General features: G+C 50.3%; 1 long non-coding RNA gene across 1 annotated transcript in view; it reads right to left on the minus strand.

The window, feature by feature from the left end:
• LOC139061295 (uncharacterized) overlaps window positions 1-26,811 on the minus strand; it is a 108,369-nt gene that overhangs the window by 10,840 nt on the left and 70,718 nt on the right. The window contains exon 3 of the long non-coding RNA XR_011515344.1: window positions 4,420-4,582. This is a non-coding gene — a long non-coding RNA (uncharacterized lncRNA). The remainder of the gene's footprint in view (window positions 1-4,419; window positions 4,583-26,811) is intronic.

The following is a 26,811-nucleotide window of genomic DNA, read 5'->3' on the forward strand; positions in this document are numbered from 1 at the left end:
TTCTGTCACAAGGCTTTCATCCTCATGAAACCACACTGTCCAACTTATTGGACACCTGCTTGCGCCATCTATGCGGCATTGATGAAAATACATCGTTCAAATTCCTGCCGAAACAATTCCACAATGGCGGCATTCAGCGGCGCGGCGTTTTACGGCAGCTGCCGGAGAAGTAAGCACTGTTTCTCGTATTTCTACCTGCTTTCAGGGCATATCTTTGATTTTATAATAAAGTTAATACAACAGCATAAGCGCAGAATACGAAATTTAAATTTTTGGCGCGCTTACTTTTTTTCACGATTCCTTTGATTTCGCGTGTCCATTATGTTGGACGCTAGGACTCAACCCGGTTATTTAGACCGCGCTTTTGAGATGGCCTTGTTATGAACAGCAGGCGAGTACTGTTGGCATTTAGCGGCTTGTGGACGAAATCGCGTCGCTTTTTTTTCTTTAGGGGACCGGCCTCGCGTGTCTGATGAATTAAGCGGATAACCTTTCTTTTTTCAATCCATGGCTAGGACCCGCAAGACACCTGTCACAGGTGGTCTCGTAAAGAACAGAACATATCGATGTCCCTCGACCAGATATTGTGCGCATGTACGACGTCAACATGGGGGGTGTTGACAAGGCAGACCAAATGATTAGTTACTACAGGATAAAAGCACGCGTCAACAAGTGGACAGTCAGAGCCATCTTTCACCTCTTCTACATTGCCCTCAGCAACTCCTGGGTGCAGTACACGCGGGACATACGCTCCCTAAAGAAACAGGGGAAAGAAATACTCAAATCTATGCAGTTCCGCCAATCTGTTGCTTAGACTCTCGTGGCTCAAGGGAAGAAGCAGGATGAAACGAAGAGTGAGAACAAAGCCGAGTTGCATCCGCCATCAAGGCAGGATCGACTGTCTCCTCGAGAACCCCCAAAAAAGAGCACTACCCACTGCTCAATGCTGGCTGACACTGCAAACGCTGCCCGTTGCAGACTACATGGCTGCGACATGGAAACAAACCTTTTTCACCAAATGTCGGCTCTTCTTCGGCATCACCCAGGAACAAAAAGTGTTTTGAAATTGCCCACAGGAAGTGAACACAAGAGCAAAATTTTTGTTGAGCAGAGGAATGCTCTTTTTTGTACTTTATTCACTACTTTGCCTTTCGAGTTATTAAAATATTTTTGCACACGAGTTTGAGCGAAATATCTGCGGTATGACATTACGTGCGCGCTGGGTGAAAAAGACCGGGTAGCATCCCAGTGTCCAATATATTGGACATCGCGCTGAGCTGAAACTATCAGGGCTGTTAAAAAAATATTTAACACTTTTCGTCTTCATACACCTACTGACTTATTCTGAAAGTTTGGAAAAAATCTGTGCACCCAAATGCATCCCGGGTCTCAGGAGGATAGGGCCAGAGGCCCTTTCTTGTTTAAAGTTTAAAGTGACGCGTCTAGCATCTGAAAGTCTGTTTTTTGGTCTTGCACAGCGGCACCCAGGCAGCGAAAGAAACCAGCATCTCGTCTTCCCTTGGCTGGTGTTAAAATTCAAGGGAATGAAACCACATCACCACTTCACTGAACAGAAGAACCAGATGCTCCGATGCTTTCTAGGGACAGCAGCGAAGAAGAGTCCTCCTCCCAAGAAAATGTGCACGAGCACTGCAGCTTTGGAACAAATATCTCCTTTATGAAACTTCATAAACTGTCTTGAAGTTGGACACAGAACAGCTGCGAGTAGTTCCAAATGTGAATATTGCGCATCTGTCGAATGGACATTTCACAAAAATGAAAGTAGGAATCGCAGTGCAGTTTTTCCGAGAAGTCTGGAAAGCGACCATTGGAAGCAGAAACTACTACTTGGTTTTTCGAGCTCATATTTAAATGGTACACTCTGATGACATCTCGCGAGTCAGCTATCAGTTTGAATTTTACAAATAAGAGTAAAGATGAAGAAAACATTGAAATACTTCAAGTAACGGTAAGTATAATGGAAGGTTTAGGAATTGGGGTCTAGAAAGTGTGGAAGCCATGTCAAGCAGTCTTAATAACGGCAACAGCAGTGGTGTTGAAACTGCACTTTGTCCTACAGCAGTTTTTCTTTTTTTTTTACAGAAAGGTTGGCACAGGACTGCCTAGAAAACTTATTTACAATAGTAAGAACGGTTTCGCCGGCGCCCAGTGCATACGAATTGAAAAATGCTGTAAAAATAGTGTCAGTCAGCCAGCTTCAGAAAGTTTCACATAATTTAAACCATGAAGTTGACGATAGCAGCTACTTGGTAGACTTCTTTGCTGAAGAAATCAAGGAGGTACAAAGGCAAATAGCAGAGCCAGTAGCGAGTCATTGCATTGGTTAACTAGAACCTTTGACTGAAGCTGAAAGCGACTTCGTGGCCCAGTTGGCAGGCTTTTTAGTTCGTCATTTTGTAAAGGCTCCAAAGGCTTGCCGTTCTTCTTTGGAAATCCTCACAACTGCTGACATTTCTGAGGAGCATGCTCTTGTTAGCGTGAGAGAGTGCGTGACAGATAGCAACAACCTTGTATACGTAAGCCATGTTGTGTTAAACTTCGTGTCGTCATGTGAAGCAGTGTTCAAAACTTTTGCGAAGAAAAAAACACTTGCCGTCTAACACAGCCAATGAACTCAATATGAAGGCTGCTTGAGTACAACGTTTCATCATCATCGGTTGTATGCGCTGAACATCGAAATGTCATGAAAAAGCTCCCGGTGAGTTTTGTGACGCTGAGGCTCCGCATTTCTTTGCACTGGCGGAGCCAACGAAATAGCAATGAGGAGAAATAGCAAGAAATAGCAATTTGCCTTAACGCCATACGCGTTAAGGCAAATTTCAAATGAGAGCACATTCTAGGACGGCTTTGATGAAAAATTTGGTGATGATGCAAGAAAAGCCATCTCTATGGCCAACATGTAAAGCCGTCTTGTAGCATTGTGGACATCAGAAAAATTCTGACTTTGCGAAATTTAGTGACGAACGCACAACTTCTACCATGCGCCTCGGTGGTAGCGCCATGCGCCTCCTGTTGGGTCGTCCCTTCACCGGCTGAAATGTGACTTATCTCTGAGGGCTCATCCACTTCGCGTCTCGCAACGCTGATAGATAAGCCGTCAATGTGCTGGTAAGGATAAGGAGCCAAGAGTTATGGGGGATATAATAGCTGATAATTATTCATCATCATCATCAGCAGCCTGGTTACGCCCACTGCAGGGCAAAGGCCTCTCCCATGCTTCTCCAACTACCTCGGTCATGTACTTATTGTGGCCATGTCGTCCCTGCAAACTTCTTAATCTCACCCGCCCACCTAACTTTCTGCCGACCCCTGCTACGCTTCCCTTCCCTTGGGATTCAGTCCGTAACCCTTAATGACCATCGGTTATCTTCCCTCCTCATAACATGTCCTGCCCATGCCTATTTCTTTTACTTGATTTCAACTAAGATGTCATTTCAACTAAGATGACGCGGATTGATAAGGTGTTAAAATGCGTATAAGGCCTTATATTGAGCAGAGGAATTCTGACAAGGTCGATAAGGACCGATAGCCATTGATAAAGGTCAGAGCCAGTCCGAGATTGTTAGATAACGGCATATCAGGATTGATAAATATTTATAGGGGTCGGATCAACGTTGATAAGAATAATAATTTCACCAAACTGCGTGGAGATGGCCACGTGGCACAACTCTCACGCATACCTATACAACTCCAGTGGAGATAAGTCGTCTATTTTTTTAGTCATGCCATTGGCGAGAAGGGTTCACGCTATGTTAAATAAAAAGTGTGTGAAGTGATGCTCGTATTCTACTCAGGCATCTTCAGGGAACATGCTTCATAACCACGGTCTGCCTTCACTAAGACCGCTAATTCTGCAGTATGTTTTTTTTTTCAATCAATACAGGGATGGTAAGTTGAAATGCAGAAAGCCTCTGACCAAATCCTACCGCACAACCGTATTTACGCACCTATACATTTCGCGCGCCCTACAGAGTGAGTATGCACTGCTGCTATATTCCCACATCTTGCAAGCGTTATACTAATGAACCTAATTGGAATCGTAGCAAAATCAGCAGCCATAGAATAAGTGTGCCTATTACTACTATCCTACATTCTGAAAACTCTTGTACTGTTTACATACAACAGAAATTAAGAAATACGCCGCATTTAATTATTTCTCGCTCTTACTATAAACATCATTTCTTTACAAACTGTTAAAATTTGCCAGTAGTGGTCACACGGAACACGTACCAGTTACTGGGTAAAATAAAACAGTTCAATAACTTGTCACTGATATTTTCTATTAAAAATATAATTGTGACTGCTATTATAACTCTATATTTACGTATGGTAGAGTTCCGTCAACCCAGCAAGCTGGGTTTCCCCATGAACCAAGATTGATGGTGCAAAGTGGCTCACCGATTTCCGGACAGGCAAGGAACTCGAAGATGCTTAAGAAACTGGCGTCGCCTGGTGCAGTGTGCGCAATTCCGCCCCCGCTGAATTGACGACCCTCGCTGGCGTTCGGCCGGAGGAGGTTGTGGCAGCCTTGGTAAGCCTACAGCTGTGGTCTGTTCGGGTTCTGCGTAGGAATGGCATTTCAATTTCTGTGAAGCATAGACACGGGTATACAGTTGAGGCCACCACGCAAAAGACAAACACATAAAGATATATAGCACAAAGCTCGAACGCCAGTTCGAAAATGTAGGTACGCAAGCCGTCCAGAGCGGTGACGACCGCGTGAAAGAATGAAGAAAACACAGCACAGGCTAACCTAGCTACCTCAGAAAGGCCCAGCTGAAGAATATGGTTCCTGAAGGGAAGGACGAACAAGATACGAGAAGTGCGAAAATTCAGTAGTACTCAGCCCAAACGAGGAGCGCTGAAGGAAAAAGAACGGTGGCAGATTGAAGAGCCTTTGTCCTTGGCAATCACGGAACGTTCGATGCGACCGGGCGCGTGGTCATCGTGCAGCAATAAAGGCTCATAATTGTGTTAAAAAAGTGCCACATACCCACTGCAGGCACTAAACCAAGATTTAGGTCGTGTTACATGATGACAAATAAATATTAAAGTAAAAAAAATGTCCTAAATCAAGGAGATGCATGGACAGCCTTGAAGAGAAAGAAGAAATAAATACACATATAAAAAGTGTGAAGCTGATTCAACGTCCAGTAGAATTCGATGAAAGACATCATCTTCCTGCCCAAGTTGAAAAATACAATACGGTATATTATTATTATTATTATTATTATTATTATTATTATTATTATTATTATTTAGTTTATTAGCGGCGACGTTTGACCGAAGTCAGACAGAGCATGAATCGACTTTCAACTTTTGGAATCCGTTATCATCATCACAGCCAGTTTCATCGCTATTGGCTTCACCACTATTAAAATCATCTTTAGCATTAAGATCATCAGCGTTGCTTTCAGAATAACGCATAATTCCATCACCATCATTGATGAGCACCAGCTTTCTCGCAGTTTTAAATTGAACTATCATCTGAATTAACGCAAGAAAAAGTTAGAATCCGAGTTTACAAACGCACATGCCCGATTAGGAAAAGAACGCTGTTCTGGCCAGGCCACGTGGTTTCTTTGATTGAAGAGGCCACCCGCTATTAAGGCGACCGAAGCACTTCTTCTGCTTCCAGATAAGATCCGTCACCGTCATCCTGGCTCCATCACCGAGCCGACTCATTGGAGCGTTGATGATGCGTCTACTTCGCGTCGTTGTTTTAACGCATTATATGCTCCATTACGCGAAAACCCTGCGTTGTCGTGGGCGGATTGTCCGAAAGTTGGTACCGTAAATGGCCGATGGTGTCAAAAGTAAAAACATTGGCTGTGGTTTATCTCTGGTTAACCCTAGTTGAATTGCGAAAGGAAGAGCTGCATGGCTGCGATTGCGGTGTTAGCTTGTGTTTGAGCGTTTGGTTTAGCTCTATTGTGTAGACACTACAAGTCACACTTTTCAGCTAACGACTAGGCTAGGTAATGACTAGGTAACGTCTGCGCAGTGTCTCATTCCGATACTATCGGGACCTCAAAGCGGTCTCTTTCGCAGTTGAAGAGTCACGCCGGGACGTGGCACGACTTCTTCTAAGCCGCATGTTCGTTACGATGATTCGCGAGCCGTGCGGCGCGTTCCTCTGGCGTCTCTCAAGCGCGTTGTGTCTTCCTCGCTTCATTCTGCCGTTGTTGCGTCTCTTTCGCGTTCGCCATAACGACTAAATACGGGGAGGCGAAGCGCATATATATATATATATATATATATATATATATATATATATATATATATATATATATATATATATATATATATACGTGAATACGCAACCCACACCTCATCTGCCCGGACCCGCCGACCTACGTTTCTCCCGAGCCTCATGTTTGGCCAGCCACGGGGCCGCCGAGCTAAGCCCAACGCTCGGCGCAACAGCCACCTCGCCCGCAGCGCCCAGCTGCACCTAGCGTCGCACCAGCGTCCGCTGCGCTGACACTCGCTCCTGTTGTCGCAAAGCCGCCGATATGCAAAATATAGTCGACGGTGCACTCATCTCCAAACAAGAATTTGATGACGACCCTCACTGGTCCCGAATGCTCCAAGCCAACCGTGCGACCCATCCAAACGAAGCCGTTTCAGTCACGAACGCCCACCTCAAGTCCGCCATGGCACCCCCGCCATCGCTGAAGACTCACCGCCTACGCCGCCACGTCCCGCTGCCTCGACTCCCAGCGGAAGACTACAAGATCGTCTTGCACCCTGGAGGTGGCCTCGACCTCCGCACAACCACCAATGGGGCTCTCCTTGCCTCACTCTGTTCTAGCGCCAGCGCTCAGTATGGCGACACCCGTGCCGAGGACCGCGTACGCATAAACGCATACAAGTCTTTCACCGTCAGTACGCCCTCGGAGCAACGCACCGGGAATATGTGCGAACCTCTGAGTTGCGTCTAGCCACCCAGCGGTACCCACTGCCCGCTTATGTGGCTGCACCTGACGACGCATTCCGCGGCATAATCTACAACGCCATGGACAATCAAAACCAAGAGGAGATAATGGAGGACCTGCAGGCTATGAATCCCAGCAGAATTCACGCCATCGCCGACGCAAGGCAGGTGGGTCGCACCTGGTCCATCCTGATCACCATCGTCGGCACGAAAGAACTCCCTCGCACCGCGGCATTCAAGTGCGGCCTTTTCATCTGTCACCCCTTTCACCCCAAGGCTGAAGCTTGTTTCAATTGTTGGAGCCATGGTCACCGCTCCGACGTATGTACCAAGCCCAGGTCCGGACGCAGCCCACGCTGCGGAGCTGTGCACGCGGCTCGGGACCCCCCTGACTGCATTCCTAAATGCATCTCGTGCAGCGGCACACATGTCACGTGGTCCCACCCGTGTAACCTGCGCTTCGAACGGGGGGTCCCTCGCCACTCGCGTCCAGCCCAAGTCAACGCCATCCAACCCAGCGCAGTCAACACCATCCGCAAAGGACACCCGCCAATCGGGCCCCGTAAACGATCCATCTCCCGATCAAGCCGGGTCCGCAGCCCCCGCCACCGCTCCGTCTCATTTCCACCGTTACCGGGGCAAGACACCCCATCGACTGCTTCCCAGGTGAGCTGGCGATCGGAGCCTCCCACACCCGACCCCGGAAAAGAAAAGCACAAAGCTCAAATCGCAGCCCAGAGCAACGAGATCGCCCTACTGAAAGAACAGGTGCAGGCACTGCTCACGCGCCCCCACCTCCCCACCTCTTCCCCTCACCAAACCTCACAACCCATCGCTCTCCAGACCCCACCGCCACCACCTCCCGCCCCTATGTCCACCTACTCTTCGGCCGCGTCTTCTCGTGCGGCCTCCCACTCCCGCAGCTCTCCACATAAGAGGCGCTCCTCTACCGTACCTGGCCCCACCCTAGAGAGGGAGGCTGTCATCCGCCACACGGCCTCGTTCCTCGAGGCACAAGAACGACGCATCATGGCTGCCATTACAGCTCTGCGTACGGAAACGCAGAGCTGGATGGCAAAAATTAACAACCGCATGGCCAAAATTGAGGCCCGCCAGAGTTCCCTCAAGGTCGATCTTGCCCACATGACCATTAATGTCTCATCCCCCCTCCCCTCATCCTCATCTCCCAAACACCCTGCACTAGCAGGGGCATCCCGGCCTCAAGATGGCCAGACACGCCTCGCGTCTTAATTTCTGGCAGGCGAACTGCCACGGCTTCCACGCAGAGGAACACGCTGCAGCTCCACGTCCAGAACATGCCTCCCACCGACCTCCCCGCTATCATCGCCCTTCAAGAAACCTTCTCCCTAGTAAAACTACGTGAATACACTGCTTTCCACCGTGCTTCACCTTCACCTCCCAACGTTGCCACGCTAGTTCATCGCGCCTACATGGCAATCCAGCATCTGTTCGACCATCCGGAGTGCACTCACCTCTTCTTGGGACTCCTTACCCGGCGGCGGCAAGATGCCAGGCTTTTGGCCTTAATGTATACAGCCCTCCCCGCACACCTGCAGATTCCGTTCTTCTCCTTCTCCGCAACTCCATCTCACGCCCGAGCAGGAACGCGCTCCTAATTCTTGGGGATTTCAACGCTCACCGTCCTTAACGATTTCTCGGAACCCCCCCCCGCCCCCCCACATTGGCTCCAGCTTACAACGGAATACCAATCCGGACCTTTCCATCTGCAAAAATATCCCGGACGCGGTGTGGACGAACACCTGGGTCTCTCTCGGTAGCGACCACTATATCCTGTCCGTCTCTTTCCCCTTTCCCACCCTCTCTTCCTCCAGTAAGCGTCTGGTGCAGGTGATGGACTGTGATCGCTTCCGCCAGTCGCGGCAGCAAGCCTCCACCTCCATATCAGACCTTTCTCAGTGGACCACTATGTTGCTTCAGGGTGTTTCTTCTGCCACCTCCACCATCCCCACCCCTCCTCACTCCTACTCGGCTGATAGTCGCCTCCTGCAATTCTGGGAGACGTATCACTCCCTCACTGCCGCTGGCTTTCCCAGAAACACAACCGCTCGCTGCACCTCCGCCTTGCTCGCCTGGCAATGGACATCGAGGAGCACTGCTGCTCTGTCGCCAGACAGCATTGAGGCCAGACCTGCGAGCGCATGGCCGGTAACCTCGGTCTGAGGGATACGTGGGTTCTCCTACGTGTCCTTCTTGACCCATCGCATTCCAAGGCCACGCACCGCAGGGACGTGATGCGCCTCCTTCACTCATCTCCACTCTCTGATTCCGACTTTCTTCTTGCTCTTCGTGATCGCTATCTCTGCACCAACCCCCCTTCCTCTCTCCCTTCCTACACCGGCATCCCTAATTCTGCTCTCGACTCAGATATCACCCTGGACGAGGTTCGTGCCGCGCTGCATAAGCTCCGCACCACCTCCACACCGGCGGCCGACCAAATCTCTAACAAGGCCCTCCGTAATCTGGACACCCCATTCCTCGAGGCCATCACTGGCCTATTTAACAAACATTGGCATGAAAGCACTCTGCCTTCCGAGGGGACTCACGCTAAGGTACCTTTCGTCCCCATACCTGGCAAACCAATACACATCCGAAATCTCCGCCCTATTTCCCTCACCTCATGTCTCGGTAAGCTCTTGGATCACGTTGTTCTCGACCGCTTGCAGAACTTTCTAGAAGACAACCACTTTTCCCCGATTCGATCCTTGGCTTTCGCCCCTCCTTTTCTACCCATGACATCATGGTCCAGCTCTCCGAAGAAGTTCTTCACCCTCTTCACGCCAAACGCACTCGTGCGGTCTTGGCACTGGACATGACGAAAGCATTTGACGTCCTTCATTCCGCCATCCTAAATGATCTTTCCTTCTTAACGTGGGTCCTCGTATCCACGGCTATATCACGGCTTTCCTTGGCCGTCGCACCGCTGAGATTTTATTCAACCCTCTGACTTCTCCAAATTTCACTCTGGGAAACCAGGGCACACCGCCGGGTTTCGTCCTCTCCCCCCTTCTCTTCAACATCATACTTTTCCCCATGATACGCGCTCTCACCGGCATTCCCAACCTGTCCCATGCTTTCTACGCCGATGATATTGTTACGTGTGGAAAGACACAGACGAAAGATGTATTTACACGTTATTTACACTGGAGCCAGGCAACCAGGCTGACACTCGCTCATGCCACGGGCACCGATCAACTTCGTCGTTCTCGCGGCGGCTCATCTCTTGAGCATCGCTCACTGATATCGTAATATTACACCCCGCCGCGGGGGCAAAAGCACTGTCACGGTGCTGTTACATTTCGAAGGTGCATGGAGAGTTGTAGGGCTTGAGTCGGGCAACGTGTACAATGTCACTGGGTGTCACAGCGGAAGACGTAGCGGGCGTGGCTAGAATGATTTCATGGGTGACATCGGTCACTTTGCGTATCACGCGATATGGGCCTGTGTAACAGGAAAGCAGTTTTTCACAAAGGCCTACTTTGCGTGATGGTGACCAAAGCAACACGAGGACGCCGGGTGCAAAATTGACATTACATTGGCGGAGGTCGTAGTCTTGTTTTTGCTACACTAGTAGACGAGCGCGTGCAAGTTGGCGAGCATGGTCAGCCTGGGTGATTGCATCACGGGCATAATCGCTAGTTGAAGCTGTGGCGGACGAAAACACAGTGTCCAGTGGTAGCGCCGGTTGGCGGCCACACAATAGGTAAAACGGGGAAAAGCCAGCAGTTTCGAGACGGGAAGAGTTATATGCAAAGTTAATGTGAGGTTGAGCCAGGTCCCAGTCACGGTGGTCGTCTGAAACGTATTTGGATAGCATATCTGTAAGGGTGCGGTTCAAATGCTCAGTGAGGCCGTTCTTTTGGGGGTGGTAGGAGGTGGTAAACTTATGCTGTATTGAGCAGGCACGCAAGATATCGTCAATGACTTTGGTCAAAAAGGTGCGGCCGCGGTCTGTAAGCAATTGACGCGGAGCACCATGCACCAAAAAGATATCATGTAGGAGGAAGTCCGCAACATCAGTTGGACAACTGGTCGGAAGTGCACGGGTTACAGCGTAGCGGGTCGCGTTGTCCGCCGCGAGTGCAACCCACTTGTTTCCTAATGTAGATTCCGGAAATGGGCTGAGAAGGTCCAAGCCGACACGATGGAAGGGCTCGGTAGGGATTTCGAGCGGCTGCAGGTAACCAGCGGGGAGCTGGGAAGGCTTCTTGCGTCGTTGGCAAAGTTCACAAGCGGCGACGTAACGTCGTACGGAACGGGCAAGGCCCGGCCAGAAAAAACGGCGGCATACACGGTCATAGGTTCGAGATACGCCGAGGTGTCCTGCCGTAGGTGCGTCGTGAAGCTCTTCTAGAATGGTGGAGCCGAGGTGTTTAGGTACTACAAGCAGGAACTCAGAGCCATCCGGATGAAGGTTACGACGGTACAGAGTACCGTCGCGGAGGACGAAGAGGCGTAGAGCAGCATCGGCAGGAGAGTGTTCAAAACGGTCGATGAGTGCTCTGATGTAGGTTTCACGGTGTTGCTCTTCGGCGAAATGAAGCAGCTGGGATACAGAGAATACGGAAGAAGCACTGGCAATATTGGAGGAGTCAGAGTCGTCAACAGCGTAACGCAACAAACTGTCAGCGTCTTAGTGTAGGCGGCGAGACTTGTACACCATGGTATATGAAAACTCCTGCAGCCTCAAAGCCCATCGACCAAGCCGGCCTGTAGGATCCTTTAGCGATGAGAGCCAGCAGAGGGCATGATGGTCAGTGACTACAGAAGGGCGACCGTAAAGGTAAGGACGGAACTTCGCAACCGCCCAGACAACAGCAAGGCATTCGCGTTCTGTAATGGAATAGTTGCGCTCCGATCGTGCTAGGAGGCGGCTCGCATAAGCAATAACGCCATCCTTGCCACGCTGACGATGGGCTAAGACGGCACCTACGCCATGACCGCTGGCATGTGTACGTAATTCTGTAGGGGCATCAGGGTCGAAGTGGGCGAGAATGGGTGGTGAGGTTAGAAGAGTGGCGAGCCCGGAGAAGGCGGCGGCTTCTGCAGTACTCCACGAGAATTGCACGCCTTTCTTCAGAAGATTAGTTAGGGGCCTAGGAAATGTCGTAAAATCACGAAAAAACGACGAAAGTGCGAGCACAGCCCTACAAAACTTTGGACATCTGCGGTTGTCTTCGGAACCGGAAACTCTCGGACAGCGCGAGTTTTGTCGGGATCAGGCTGTACTCCGGAAGCGTCAGCGAGATGGCCCAGAAGAGTACATTGCCGGTGGCCAAAACGACATTTGGACGAAGAAAGTTGCGGCTTCGCCTTTTGAAATACATCAAGTATAGTTGTGAGACGTTCAAGGTGAGTGTCGTACGTTGGCGAGAGGACGATAACGTCGTCGAGGTAGCAGAGGCATGAGGACCATTTGAAATCTTGCAGCATGGAGTCCATCATACGCTCAATGGTGGCAGGGGCGTTGCATAATCCAAACGGCATTACATTAAATTGGTATAGGCCATCAGGTGTGATGAATGCGGTTTTTTCTCTGTCCATATCGTCAACATCAACCTGCCAATATCCTGAAAGAAGATCAATAGACGGGAAATAGCGGGAACCGTGCAGGCAGTCAAGGGTGTCGTCTATACGGGGGGTCGTGTAGACGTCCTTTTTTGTAATGCTGTTCAGGTGACGGTAGTCTACACAGATGCACCACGTGCCGTCCTTCTTGACCAACACCACAGGTGACGCCCAGGGACTCGATGAAGGCTCAATGATGTTTTTATCGAGCATTTTGTTCACTTCATCTTGAATTACTCGACGTTCCGACACTGAAACTCGATACGGTCGTCGGTGAATAGGTGCAGCATCTCCAGTAAGAATGCGATGCTTGACCGCGAGCGTCTGGCCTAAAGGGCGATCGTCGAAGTCGAAAATATCGCGGTAGGATGATAATACTTCGTAAAGGTATTCAGCCTGCGTAGGAGACAGGTCCGTCGCAACCATTGTCTTTATTTTGGGATCGACGCCCGAGGCTGGCGCGAGGGGCATGCTAAGCTCGCGAGAACCATCGGTCGATAACGCTGCCACGTATAGGTCGCCGAGACAATCAATGGTGGCAAGGCAAATACATTGCGATAGAATTTGCTTTGCCAATCCAAAGCTACAGACAGGCATGCGAGTGTGGTGCGCAGTAATAGTAAGGATACTGTGAGGCACGGTGACGTCATAGTCTATTGGGATGTCGGGCAAGCAGTGACGAGGTACTCGCCATCAGGAACTGGTGAGAAAGACAACAGTTCAATGTAGCCTATGGACTTTGGCGGCAGGCGCAGAAAGCTGGTGGAGCCTAAGCGGCACTGGGGTGCGTAAGAAGGTTCTGCGAGCATCGGCAACTCAAGGCGAAGGGTACTGGAAGAACAGTCAATAAGAGCAGAATGGGCGGAGAGAAAGTCGACGCCGAGAATAAAGTCGTGGGGGCAATGAGCAATTGCGGTAAAGAGGACAGAAGTTTGGCGGCCGGCGATGCTGACACGTGCCGTACACATGCCGATGATAGGCACAGTACCGCCATTCGCAACGCGGACGATGCGTGCCGACGCTGGGGTGAGGAGCTTGTTCAGTCGTGGTCGGAAGGTAGCACTCATAATAGAAAGATGTGCTCCTGTATCGATGAGTGCCGTGACAGGATAGCCGTCAACGTCGACGTCAAGAAGGTTTCGGTTAGTAGGTAACGTGAGCAGAGTATTTGAGGGCAGGGCCGACAACGCAGCTTCGCCTCCTGAAGCTGCAGTGCCTAGATTTCCGGCTGGGTCCGGGAGGCGATAGGCGGCGAAGAAAAGCGGTGGGGTTGGGGCGAACGAGAATGGTGGCGTCGAGGTGAGGGCGAGCGGCTGTAGCGAAGGTTCGGAGCAGGAGCATCAGCGGTAGTGGGTTCATGGTGGGTTGTATAGGGTACAGATGTTCCAAATGTGTGGGAATAAGTGGCGTCGTAAGTCCGAGGAGGTGGTGGCCATCGGTTGCGGCAGTGACGGGCGACGTGGCTGATGCGACAGCAGTTGAAGCAGATCGGCCTGTCATCAGGGGTACGCCATTGGGACGGGTTGCGGTGAGATGTGGCAGAAAAGCACTGCCGGGGACGAGGAGGGCCGCTAGATAACTGGGGAACGCTGCGTCGAGACGTGGAACACACGGTATTCAGACCCATGTTCAAATTCCTGTCGCATGATGGCCTGAATCATCGCAATGGTGGTTGCTGGCGGATCGGGAGGCGTCGTGGAGAAGGCTGGTGAAGAGGCGGCCTCGAGTTCGCGGCAAACAATACGGGTGACGTCGTCACAGGTGGGGGTCTGACGCGGTCGACCCTCACATATCGACGTAGCAGCAGTGTTGGGTAGCCGCGCAATGTTGTGTGAGATACAGCGGCTCTTAGCCTGTTCAAGGCGATGGCGTTCTTTTAGAATGGCGTCGATTATCGAGACGTTGCCGAAAACAAGCAAATTGAAATCGTCATCGGCGATGCCTTTTAGCACATGTGCCACTTTATCTACTTCGGACATATTATGGTCAGCTTTACGGCATAGAGCCAAGACGTCGAGGATGCAGGAAACGTATGGCTCTGTGGATGACTGAACACGAGGCGCAAGAGCCTTTCTCGCGGCAGCCTTGCGCCCAATCGGGTCACCGTACAGTTCCCGTAGCTTCTCTTAAAACTGTCCCAACTGGTTATCACGTCGTCATGCGTTTGGTGCCACACACGTGGATTGCCGCCGGGATAAAAGATGACATTGGCGAGCATAATCGTTGGGCCCCACCCGTTATTAGCGCTGGCATGTTCATAGAGCTTGATCCACTCGTCGACACCCTATCCCTCCAGGCCAGAGAACACACCTGGGTCACGATGTGGGGCAACCGTGACGATTGGAGCAGTCGGACAAGCCGAAGCCGTTGCAGAGGTGGGCTCGTCACCGGAAGGCATGGTGACAAGCTCGGTGTGCCGACCACTTCGGAGTTCCGTAGTGAGGGCGGGGATCGCTGACCTCCACCGGAAATGTTACGTGTGGAAAAGCACAGACGAAAGATGTATTTACACGCTATTTACACTGGAGCCAGGCAGCCGGGCTGACACTCGTTCGTGCCAAGGGCACCGACCAACTCCGTCGTTCTCGCGGCGGCTCGTCTCTTGAGTATCGCTCACTGATATCGTAATATTATCACCCTCTGGGTAACCACCGCGAATATTGGAGAGATGGAGGCTGTCGTCCAGGTGGGCGCGAATGTGGTTGCGGGTCATGCTCGCGCATTCGGGCTGGCCGGCTCCCTGTCAAAGTCGGAGCTTCTGCTCCTCCCGGCTCGAGGCACGCCCCCCTCCCCCCTCTTCCCCCACCCTTAGAATCATTATTGACGCGCACCCCGTCCCTTCTGTCTCCTGCCTCCACATTCTGGGTCTCCTTCTCCAATCCAACGGCAAACACACTGCCGTCCTTTCCCACCTAAGTACCACCGTACACCAGGCCGTCAGACGTATTCGACGTGTCCCTAACCGGCACTACGGCATGCGTGAACACGACCTCCGTCGTCTTGTGCAGGCTTTCGTTCTCAGCCGCTTTGTCTACTCCCTCCCCTATCTCTTTCTCTCTCGCGCCGAGGAAGACAAGGTGAACTGTCTCATCCGCCATGCCTACAAGTCAGTCCTTGCGCTCCCCACCTACTCCCCACTTCTCGTCTGCTGGAAATGGGCGTTCACAATACTCTTTCAGAGCTTGTGAAGGCCCATCACACGGCCCAACTCGACCGCCTTTCTCGCACCCCATCTGGTAGAGCCCTCCTCTCTTCCCTGCGCTTGACCCCTGTGTCCCCTGCATGTCTAATCCACCCCTTACACTCATCTGTATCTTCCATGCTCACTGTCGACCCTCTTTCCAAGAATATGCACCCTGAGCATCACGCCGCCCGCCGCTCTGTACATGCCTCTACCCTCTGGCGCCAGTACGGTACACAGTCTAACGCTGTGTATGTCGATGCGGTGCCGTACAATTCCCACCCCGCCTACGGCCTTGCCACCATTTCCCACACACTTTCCCCCCTGACCGTTGTCACTATACCTGCCCCCACCTGCACTGCCGCAGAGGAAGCAGCTATTGCGCTCACCATTGCCACTACCTCAGCCCGTTTCATTCGTAGCGACTCCAAAGCTGCAGTCCACAACTTTGCGAAGGGTCGCATCTCCTCCGCCGCGCTCAGCATCCTTGAGCACTCCCCTCCCCCTTCTCGTCGTATCCAACTCCTCTGGGTTCCGGCTCACTCGGCGCATCCTGGCAACGAGGTGGCAAATTCCATCGCTCGTGAGTTGACAGAACAAGCTGGCCCCTTCCACTACGGGATGGACATGCGTGACTCCCTCCTCAACTTCCATGACATCACAATTCAATACCGCAACTCTCGCCTATCCCTCCATCCCCCTCACAAATCCCTGTCTAAGCTCCAACAGAGCACGTGGCGCCATTTACAGGCCCACACTTTACTCTCTCCTGCCCGACTTGCCCTTACTCACCCCAGTGTCTTCTCACCTGAATGCACGCTCTGCAGACACCCACGAGCAGACTATGCTCATATTCTATATTCATGCCGTAAACACTCACCCCTTGCTTCTTGGCATGCATCTAGTCCGCAGCTGTGGGAGGCTGCTTTGGCCAGCTCGGAGCCGGATGTCCAGCTACGGCTAACGATCTGGCCAGCGGAAGTCGCCGCCAGGCATGATCTGGTGGCCACGACCGGCAGCCTGAAGGCCACCCACGGAACGGCGGCATCTTAATTTCCTTTGCTTTTTGGCCTTCACTAAACAAAGTTTGTACGATCATCTATATATATATATATATATACGCCCCGCGAGGCAACATCTCTCCCTCTGCCCCATTGGAGCACATCTGATGGAGCGAGCGGCAACGGCGGCGGGCATCCACGGCGGCGCCATCTATTGGAGCGCGTCTGCGGCTTTGCTAGGCAACGGGGCCTCAACGTCGTTCGTAGGCCACGAAATATGGCATGAGGCATACGGATGCCAGCATCAGGCATACGGCGCGACGAGCTGGAATGGCTCGCTGGCTGGCGTGGTAAAGCTTTGGCTTTAAATAGCATAAAGAATGCTTAGATTGACGTCAAATTCGCCAGGCAGGTTTATGTAAACAAAGTGCATTAGTGCCTTCGAAAAGAAAACGAGGTAAAGTTTGGCCTTGGTCATACGCCATGATAGCTTTTTTTCTGTATTACCTTCATCGAAACACCACGTATACACACACAAAGCAGGTCTCTTGTTGCTACAATATTTTCAGACGCCGCGGTGGCTCCCTAGTTATAGTTGACTAAAGTTCTGCCTCGTGTATGCGTCATTGTACAGGTGACACGCTGATTGCATTGGATTTTCTTTATTGGCCTCGCCATTTGTGACGGGTGGGCACCGCATTGCAAAAAAAAGATAGCGATGCCTTGGCTGACAACATTCAAGTAGAAAGTACATGCAGACGTAAGCGCAGTCGCACAGCACTGTCACTACCGACATTCTCGCACGCACACCTAGTTTTGCCGGTAATGTGCGCACCATCGCCTTGCACTCATTGAGTACAAATTCCTTAGACATTTTTTTTTCCTTTTAATGCATAACGTTAAGGAACTCGTGTCGCAGAACAGCCGGTGTCAGTGGCGGCATTAGCCGTGAGCGAAAAATCACGGTAGGCAATTCATAAATAAAAGAAACTTGGAAAATGGGCTGGGTTGGAGTCGAACCAGGGTCTCCGGAGTGTGAGATGGAGACGCCGCCACTCAGCCATGATTTCGATGGTACAAAGCGGGGCAAAAGCGCCTCTAGTGAATGCGCTGTTGCCTTAGGAACGGGCTGTAGAAAGTTATACTGCGGTGTATATAGGTAATTATGTAATTTACTGAAGTCGCAGTTAAACGAGTAGCGAAGTACGTTTCCGCTACATTTCTTCTGCGATTGGAGATCACGCAGAGCCATCTTGTAGCAAACCCAGTGGACCCCCTCCTCGCAATGTACGGTGCTGCCCTGACAGGTGGCGCGCCACTCAGCCGCTTCTCCCCTTCGTCTCGTTTGAGCGCATTGGGGCCGTGCGGGAACCGGTACGAGGATGCCCCAGTACCGTTGCGTTTAATGTTTTCTTGCTCTCTCCCCTTCCAACTTCCAGCGTGCGTAACTCGCACCCTGGTGTTTGGGCGACGCGGTTCCTCTTTCTGCTCACATTGCGATTCTTAGGTGCAGCGTCCGATGCGAGACGCCTCTGACATCATCGCTGCACCGTAGCGTCTGGTGGGGAAGCATCCCCTGCGATGTGTGTCGTACTGCTGGCGAGGAGTGATGCCTCTGCGTGGTACTCCCAAGCGAGATAGAGGACGATCCCATCGAGGCCTCAGCCCCATGATCGCGTCTGCCTTCATGGCGCGTCGCGGCCCGGCTGCTCGTACCGATCACGAGGTTTGGCTCGCATAGATTGTTTCTCCCTCCGAGACACCTAGTTCTTTGGTTCGTTCCGCTGGCTCAGGCGCAAGTTTCGGTGCCGCGCCAAACGCTGCGTTGCTCGGCGCTCACCGCGCGATGGGTGGGAGGAAGGTCCGATGCCGGGCGCCTCGTAAGTGATCAGTGCGCCATAGCGCATTGTCTTACACACCATGGCGGGTCGACGCGAACGCTATCGCGTACCACTCGTGAAGGCGAAGCTTAAGCGTCCTCCAATTTTTTAAAGTAGCAACCAGCTCTGAAGCGGTGCCGACGAATCTCAATGGGCGCCGCTTATTTCCGGCAGCCTCCGTACGGTGTTCTCTAGCAGTCACTTGCACACTGCTACGAGCGAACTTCGGGGCAGGTTGAAGGCGCATTATAGTGAGCAGTGTTTCAGTGCGCGTTTATATTTTTTGTCATTTCCTTGCGCGAAACATTTTCTGCGGTCCGGGCGACCAGTCTCGCAAGTGCCGTCTAGCAGTGCCTGGAACCTCCTGCTTCACAGCGTTTTACGCTTTCGACCATTCGTCTTTCCTATTAAGCGCATCATTTTTGCCACATTTAAGATATTCATTTGTGCAGATCTGTCGCCGCCGCCTTTTAGCACGTTTTAGTGACGCGATGCGTAGTTTCCACCTTCAGTACATAGTTTCCCAACCTCCTGTAACGCGCATACTCGGTTCGTGCCTCGGTGCCAGCGTCTCCGTAGAAGCGGCGGAGACCCCTTTTCAGGAGATTAGCAAGAGCATGGCATCCGACGCCGGCAGCGTGTGAGGGAGGCCAGGAGTGGAGGTAGATGTCTCTACTTAAAGGAAAGCATAAAATCTAGAGATTTTACTTGAGTCGGCTCATGGCCGTGGCCACTTAGCCACCGCCCACACCATTAGATGGAATAGGAGGAGAAGGATGAAAAAAACTTTATTAAAGACGAGGTGATGGGGAGGTGGGAGCCGAGATAAGGTTTCGCCACCCAGTCTGCAAGACCGGCTTGGGTTTGAGTGTTTGTGGATTTTATTATAGAGTCCCAAGCCTCCTGTAAGGGAGTTTGCAGCTGGAAATTTCATGGGGGAGGTTTGTTCCTACAACCACACACAATATGATGCTTGTCGGCTGGATCTGCGTCATAATATTTACATTTTGAATTGCAGCGACCTTTGAATATGTAAGATAGAATTTTGGAGGACGTAACAGTTCATGTTTGCATCCCACGGACATCCATGCTTTGCTTGCGGCAAGAGGGGAATCCGGTGGTGGATATATCTGCCGATCCTCCCTTTAGGCGGTGTCAATTTCATTGTAGTTATGGCTGGGTGTCGTTCCACCTGGCAGCCATGCCCGATGTGCCTTCCCTTCCCGGTTAATTAAATCTTGTGCAGCATGGTACGCCATTTCATTCGCGCTATTCTCAGAGGCTGCCAGCATCCAGACAGGCGTAACCTTGCCAACCGGGTCACTCTGTATATTGGAGACTCGTGCGCCTATCGACCCACGCACATAACGTCTAATAGCGTACATGAGGTCCGACATTATGAAGGTGTATCACGGCCCCAATCGCCTGCGGTTGAGTGGTGCAGTCTTAGGCGCTGGTGTGAGGTCCCTTTTGTGCAGGACCCAGCCTTAGTTTGTCTGTACGCCCGCATCATAGTCAACATAGTACTTCCGACGCTGTCGTCAAAGAGTCGGCAGTAAGCCAGAGTTGTCAGAGCACCGGCTTGTAGCAGGGAAGACGTTTGGGCGTGTTGGTTGGCCACATACAAACTGGAATACATAGCGCAAGAAGCGCTATGTAGGGCTCGCCTCATGTTCCTGATTGTCTCAGTGCCTTTTTGCGCTATGTATACCACTTTGTATGCACCAGCTTGTACTCTTTGCGACACCATTACCATAGAGTTTAACATTGATCTCTTGATTGCCTTTCTTATTGAGAATCAGTGTGGGCTTTCGCTCCATGTCTCGGCACCAAGTATGTCTCGGTCCTTCGTACCAGGCCTCAACTGCTCTTGGCCGCTTTCACTTCTTCCCCTCATGTAGAGGGCTCGCGAAGAAGCCGCATTTCTTGAAGAACAGCTGCAGCCTTTCCGTCCACGTGGTGCGAATGCTGTTATGGTCCCCGTAGTGAAACATTCTCCGTGTCCGGCGTTTTGGCTGCATCATGTACGACAATTTGCTGCGTGCATGGCGAGCATCAAAACGGGACCAGCCTAGATTACCCTGGATCACTTGTTTCCATACGTTTCCATGACAGCCCAGGGCCAGTCTCTCTGCAGCACGCTGGCTGCGTTCCACCCATTCTCAAGTTGGCGCGCGGGGCTAGCGCCTGCTTTGGAGAACAGCAATGCAGGGACGTGCACGGTATTCCAGAGCTTCCGCACCATAGTGAAATGACAGAAGCCCGACAAGCACTTCCTATGGAGTATTTGGCTGGCCCTCTAAGGTATTCGTCTCAGGTGCGTCTCGTGATTTGCTGTGTAATCCTGCTGTGCGCTGAAATTCACACCCAGTTAGCGGTGCTCATTTCTTTGAGGCAGCAGTGCTCCACTTGTAGTGCCAGCGAGCAGCGCTGGAATAAAGGGTGGCTAATGGTGCTGCATCTCAGGGCCTCCCCTCGGATAGTAGGAGAAGGGGGCCCATATATTCTAATCTGCTTAGTATATGGAACCATGGGCAACGGCACTTCGAGCGACATGTTTGAAGCCAGAAACCCAGAACGAGCAGACGGGGCCCTCACCTAATCTAACTACGTGCATTTGGCCTGGTCATTTGGAGACAGCCTGTCGAGCTGCAAAAACAGCAAACCCCCGGCGGGGCCCTCTTTCATAGGATGCGTGGTGCGAGTGCTTGGAAGGGTTTTCGTACTTGCCTGTCAGTCCGCTCGTCCATTGTTGTCTGGAGACGAGAGACACCTAATGATAAAATGTGGGATGAGGACCTAAATCTCCCTTGCCGCTCGTCACCACCACGGCACCCTCCACCTCTCCCCTAGTCGCGCCTCTGCCCTTCTAATGGAAAGGATGCGCAGCAGTACCCAACAGTCCCTCGCATTAGAGTTTTCTTTAGGGTGATGGTAATTTGGGCGGGGGAGGTGAGTCCGATAACAGATCATGATGAGTCTGATGGCAGAGTCTAGGCAGGAAAGAAAAGAAGACGTCGCATGTGCTTTTGTCATCGTGCGGAAGGGCATGGAATGTTCACTGTTCGGCCTACGGTTGTGGAATAGTGAAGGGGGAAGTTTGAAGTTGCAGAGCTGGACACAAAGGCCTGTCTCCAAGCCCATTCCTGACTAGTGGCTGTGCACCCTCGCGCGCGCTTGACAGGAAAAAGCAGGTCAGACTGACCGCCAAACTTTCCAGAAAGAAGTAGAAAAATATGACTCAGAGGCGACGGAGGGCGCGTAACTTCGCCCGCGCTAGGAGTCGCCCTTTCGGAGTCGCCTCCTATTCGTTCTGGTGCTCTGCGTGGATGGCGCGAAAAAAAAAAATCGAGAACCTCCCAGAACAGACAGTTGCTCCTAGCCAATAGGAAGGCAAGACCGGAACGGGAGAAGGAGTGAGTTTGTACGGAGAAGGAGGGAATTAGTACAAGAAAGTCTATGCGTACGTGATTGCCTGCTTTGGCGTCAGTAACAGACAGACGCGGCGCGCATCTATAAAATAAAGTTGAATGCGGGCTACGATTCAGCCCAGAGCCGCCGGTTAAGCTTACATAATCCCGCCCCTGAGGAGCTCCCGGTGGACGCACCACACTCGGCCAGCCACGGACCAGCCAGGCAGCGTGCGCCAGTGATCGGGACGGCCAGGACTGGACACCTGCGGTCGAGTCGGACTGACGATGTGCCCGGTGAACAATTAGCATCCATTTATGCGAAAATTCTCGGTCGCAAGCATCAAAGTGGCGTGTTTAAACGAAAGGCGAAGGTAGAAAGAGAATAGCGTGAAATGAAGCTACCAAAGATGACAACATACCCAGTGAATGCAGCTTCTGTGGAGCAGTACTATCGCCCTACCCTGAGTCCGTGTCAAACTCCAAATAACATTGACTGTCCTTATGTGGAGGACTTCCCAACTCTATTATCACGGTTTCCTGTCAAGAAGCGAGGTTAGACTAATCTTCGTTGTCTAGATCCTGTAAAAATGGTGCCAACTTCGGCGTCCCTATTTCTGAGAAACCGACGCTAACCGAGCCCTGTCCTGTTCCTGAGTCAGCAACGTCTATGCTACTCGGCCGGACCCCTACCACAGAGTTCCAGAATTCCGGTCCGCCACGCTCGATTTCTACTACTGCTGATCAGCTGGTGCCAAACCTCCCCGATGGGCCTCCTTCTACTGACAAGCGCCAGGAAACAACACTCCAAGAATCAACTCACTTGTTTCTTGTTAGTTTGGCTTCAAATAATCATGTTCCCACCCACAAAGTATGTCTCGAGAGGACGAAAGAGACGGCTTCCTTTTGCGGCAACAGAAAAGTGCAGACACCACCACAGCAAGAGGTACGTTTTGAGGTTCTCAGAAGTGACCCTGCTAAGTGGCCAGACGTTATTACTGACAGCTGTCGGAGTGTAGATGGGCTGGACGCTTGCAGCCCACCGACAAAGCCACTCTACCCAATAGTAATGCCAGTCGAGCTTCAAGAAACGGCGAACCAAGAGTAGAGGCACTGAACTTCAGAAACACCTTGTAAGCAGATCGCTCCAAGCCACGTACATTATTAGCACGACGATTAGGAAGATAAGGTTCTGTGGAGGACCAGGTTATTGGTAAAGTTATTGAGTGGGTGCATGATGCATGCTTCTATAGCGTTATGTTCGATTAAATAACCGTTGTATGTCACAAGTCGAAGTTGGGCCTTGTCCAGCATTACGTACACAAGAATTAGATACGAAAATACTTCCTCTAATTAGTCGGCCCGTGTATTGAAAGCTAGGCCAACGTGATTGAGCCCATCCTGACAGGCGAACTACTCGCTGAAAGGGTTCTAGAAATGTTGAGAGGCCTTGAACTCGACATCGACAGGTGCGTTCGCTTAGCGAGGGATAGCTGAAGCGTCATGGTGTCAGATCTATGTCGTGTTGTGTTTGAAATTGAGTGGTGACCGAAGTGCAGTTGATTCCTGTGCTTTAAGCACACCTTTGGTTCTGTCTATCCAAGTCAGCTCGCATTCAAATTGTCATGAACGCAGTAGGTATTTTCAAGGAGATGATTTTCTTCTGCCCCACGTTGCTAAAGCATAAAATTTTAATGGAAAACCCACTCGGCCACCAATATAAAGGCCTTTGCGAGACGAGATGGGTTGAACGACACGACAATATCGCCGTTTCAACAGAGCTGTAACCATTTCAGTCTCATGTCACAGCTCTGTGACAGAGCTGTGACATGAGACTGAAATAATCAGAAGAATAAGAATGGGCTGCTGTGCGTTAGGAAGGCATTCCCAGATCATGAACAGCAGGTTACCGTTATCCCTAGAGAGAAAAATGCATAGCCGCTGTGTCTTACCAGTACCCATCCACAGGGAAGAAACCTGCAGGCTTACGAAAAGGGGTATACTTAAATTGAGGACTACCCAATGAGCTATGGAAAGAAGAATGATGGGTGCAACGTTAAGAGATTAAGAAGAGAGCGAATGAGTGAGGGAAGAGAGGCAAGTTAATGACATCTCAGTCGAAATGAAGGAAAAGAAATGGGCATGGGCAGGCCTTGTAATGAGTAGGGAAGATAAGCGAGGGTCATTAAGGGTTACCGCCTGGATTCCAAGAGAAGGGAAGTGTAGCATGGGGCGGCAGAAAGTTAGGTGGCTGGATGAGATTAAGAAGTTCGCAGGGACAACATGGCCATAATTAGCAGATGACCGGGGTAGTTAGAGAAGTATGGGAGGCCTTTGCCCTGCAGTGGGCGTAGCCAAGATGATGATGATGATGATGATGTGCGCATGTATTTTTAGTCTAAGTAATGTCAGACTCTTTGATGGAAAAATTAAAAATAGGAATCAGGTTCCTGAAAAAGCTGCCCAACATTGCGGTAGGACGACCTACGTTCGTCATTATCGGGTGGTGAGCTTTTAACTAACATGCTGAGGATGACAAGGCCGGCTTTGATGAAGATAGGTACACTATATATATATATATATATATATATATATATATATATATATATATATATATATATATATATATATATATCCATCCCAGGTGGTCGACACCTTGCGACTGCGTTTAAAAAAGCGAGCGCTGATTGTCAACGAGCGCAGTCCAGCGGAGTGCGTGAGCACGCCATAACGCTCTTTCTTCGCTTGTGTAGGTGAGAGCAGCGTTTCATAACAACATATGTGTTTGCATTTAAATTCTGCTCCGCCGGACTGCACAAAGTTGTGTTCACAATGTCTAACAATGATTGCCGCGCATTTCTGAAAGCTGTTGCACCTGATAGCCAGTGCATTCTTTGCAGCGATGGTGATAACCGTTATCATGCCGGCAAATGTTCTGGTGTCACAAAGACTAATCTAAAAGGCATGCAAGTAGAAACCATCCGCATTTGGTTGTGTCCCAAGTGTGCAAATCACAAAACACGATTCACGAACGATGGAGACGCGGCTGGCTCTCAGCGTCAGAACTGAAAGGCAGACAGTGAGCAACCTACTTTAGTTGACGTCATGTCGAAGCTAGACACTATGCTACGCCGTTTTGACTAGTTCGAAAGAAAACAGGAGGAGCAGCTGGCTCAACATGATACCACCAACGGAAAACTTGAGGAGCAAGCATTAACAATACAGAGCACAGAAAAATCACTCGATTTGCTGTCTTCTAAATATGATGAAGTGCTTTCAATTCTTGAAATCCAAATTGAAGCAGGAACAGAGCTAAAGAAAATAAACTACGGATGTGGAAGATCGGCGGCTAGCAAAGGACAGTACACTTTCTCAAATGGAAATGGAGGTGAATAGGATAGAGTCATATACAAGACGCAATTATTTAAAAATACATGGGGTCAAGTGCCATGAGAGGGAAGACTTGAGAGCAGTTATACATTCAATTGCAGGGAGACTCGAACTCTCCATTCCCAGCAATGGGGAAGTCGAAGCAGTGCACAGGACTAAAGGCAAAGCAGATCTGATGCTCCCATACTAGTGCGTTTCACCAAGAGAGAAACACGAGAAAAGTGGCTTGCGAAACGAAACACGCTGAAACATGAGAACATATATATAAATGAAAATCTGGCACCTCTAGCTAAGAAGCCCCGCTGGATGGCAAAGCGCCTTGCAACCGAAAAATACTACACATATGTTTGGGTCTGTAACGGTCGTATATTTGTCAAGAAAAATGAAGCTGTCTCTGATTCTGGTTGAGAACGAAGTGGAAGTGCGCAAGATAACGTGATGATTGACAGTGTACTTGATTTTATAAATGGATGAAGATACGCCGGTAATTCGTGTCAGTTGAATCTTGTATAAGTTTTGATCTTATCCATTTGAATGTGGGAAGGCTTCACAAGAAGTGGAACATGTTACAAATGTACTTGGAGAATGTTAACTTTTCTGGAGGTCATAATATTTACTGAGGTCAATGTCAGTGAGTTTGAATGCTCTCTTATAATATACAGAACTATCAATCATATGCCTTGTGCAGAGAGGGCAAACGTGGTGGAGATGCGTTAGTATTGTGAACAATTGCTGGTTTTGTGAATGTTTGAAAGTTGAATTTGATGAAGCGGAAGTTATAGCACTTTAACTTTCAAACAATGAACAGGAATCGTTAGTTTGTGCGATTTAGAGACTTCCTAGCCTTAAACCTGGTTACAGACATTTCGGTACCTTCTAAAGTAGGTGGAAGTGAATTAATGTTGCTGGCCAATTTTGGCTTGAAGCATAAAATTCAGGGCTATACGCGAGAATTTCTCGGAAGTAAATTTACAGAGTCATGCATTGACCACATCAGTACAACCGTAACGCAACAGGAAACATTCTGTTGTATTATTAAAGAAAAAGTTGCTGATCATTATTTTGTTTCACTTAGGTTGTTAAAAGATAGTAAAATGGAGGCACAGGTAAGACCTGCAGAAAGGCTTGTAATTAACAATGAAAAAGTGGATAAGCTAATTAAGTTGTATGACTGCAATTCCCTGTTGCAGCACAATCACTATATGCTTAAGAACTGCTTGTAGGGCAACTAAAATCATTTTACAATAACTCGAAAACTAAGGTTAGGATTAAACGGTGAAATCATGCAAGTCCTTGGATAAACAAGGAAATTATTGAGCTATCCTAGATGAATAGTAAACTTTCAAGAAAGCGCAATGAGAACCCTCATGACTTTTTACTAAGA

The sequence above is a fragment of the Dermacentor albipictus genome, chromosome 6, assembly GCF_038994185.2.
Source record: "Dermacentor albipictus isolate Rhodes 1998 colony chromosome 6, USDA_Dalb.pri_finalv2, whole genome shotgun sequence".
NCBI lineage: Eukaryota > Metazoa > Arthropoda > Arachnida > Ixodida > Ixodidae > Dermacentor > Dermacentor albipictus.